Genomic DNA, 1,519 nt, shown 5'->3' with positions numbered 1-1,519 from the left:
AGTCCTTCTGCCCCCCCCCAGCCCAAGGCTGCCCTCTACAGAATCCACCCCCCAAAACTCCAGGTATTTCCCTCCTTAGAGCTGCCAACCCTACTTTCCCCTCAGTGCCTGTTGGCAGGAAAGTAAGCTTGGTCCTGTCACCTACTTTGGCCTTTGGGAGAAAATACATTGGGGCCAGTCCTGATAGGGTTGTCAACTCCAGATGGGAAATTCCTGGAGATTTGAGGGATGGAGCCTTGCCTGTTGGTAGGCAACTAAGCTTGGTCCTGTCACCTACTTTGGCCTTTGGGAGAAAACATATTGGGGCCAATCCTGATAGGGTTGCCAACTCCCGATGGGAAATTCCTGGAGATTTGAGGGATGGAGCCTGAAGAGGGTGAGGTTTGAGGAGGGGTGGGACCTCAGACAGGTACAATGCCATAGACTCCACCCTCCAAACCAGTGAGTCCCTCATGGGGAACCATTGTTGCCAATCTCCAGGTGAGGGCTGGAGACCACTCAGAATTACAACTGCTCTGCAGAAGGGAGGGCAGAAGTCAGCTGAAGTCAAAGGGGCAAATAATGGTAGGTTGATGGTTAGCTGGAAAGGAGATGGGGTTGCCAACTCCAGGCTGGCAAATTCCTGGGGATTTGAGGGGTGGAGCCTGGAGAGGGTGGGGTTTGCGGAGGGGTGGGACCTCAGACAGGTAGAATGCCATAGACTCCACCCTCCAAACCAGCCATTTCATCCTGGGTAACAATTGTTGCCAATCTCCAGGTGAGGACTAGAGATCACACAAAATTGCAACTGCTCTTCAGGTAGCAGAGATCAGTTCCTCTGGAGAAAACAGTGGACTCTGTCATTATACCCTGCTGAGGTCACCACAGCAAACTGACACTTTGCCCAAAGCCAGAGCACTCTCCCAGAGCCTCTTTCTAGATCTTGTATTTATTTCCACAACGGGCCTTATTCCTAGTATTTTAATAAAGTGGCCTTATTTCATCCAACCTCGTTGTCTGACTGTTTCTTCCATCTGGGGGGGGGGCAAAGAACTGTGCAACTCTGTCATTTTGAATGTCTTTCTGTCCAAGTACACCTCCCTGTGTCATACAGAATACTGTTTTTTTTGAGATCTGGAAAATTTAAAACAGCCTGTGACATGGCATAGGAATTTAATGTTGACGGGGAAGAAAAGTCAACAACACACCAAGAAGACCCAGGACTTTATTCCCTGTAAGAAGTCACTTGAATCTAATTTTCTAGTTAGCAATGTAGCCTTTAAGAATAGTTTGCATAGAGATAACTTTTTCAGCAACTTTCCTGTTTTTACACATTTTATTTGTTTGTTTGATTTATACCCCGCTCTCGCTGTCAAAGCAGGCTCAGGGCGGCTTACAAAGGATAAATCATAAGAACAATTATAACATAGATAAAACCATCTAAAAACAATCCGATATCATAAAGTGCTAGCTAGTTGTAAACTAATACTTAGGGATGGCAGCAACAGTTATGTTAATATAATCTCTGGTCTGCCTTGCT

Source organism: Gekko japonicus, unplaced genomic scaffold, assembly GCF_001447785.1.
Source record: "Gekko japonicus isolate JY-2015 unplaced genomic scaffold, Gekko_japonicus_V1.1 scaffold1236, whole genome shotgun sequence".
NCBI classification, from domain to species: Eukaryota; Metazoa; Chordata; class Lepidosauria; order Squamata; family Gekkonidae; genus Gekko; species Gekko japonicus.
Note: the sequence above shows the minus strand (reverse complement) of the source record.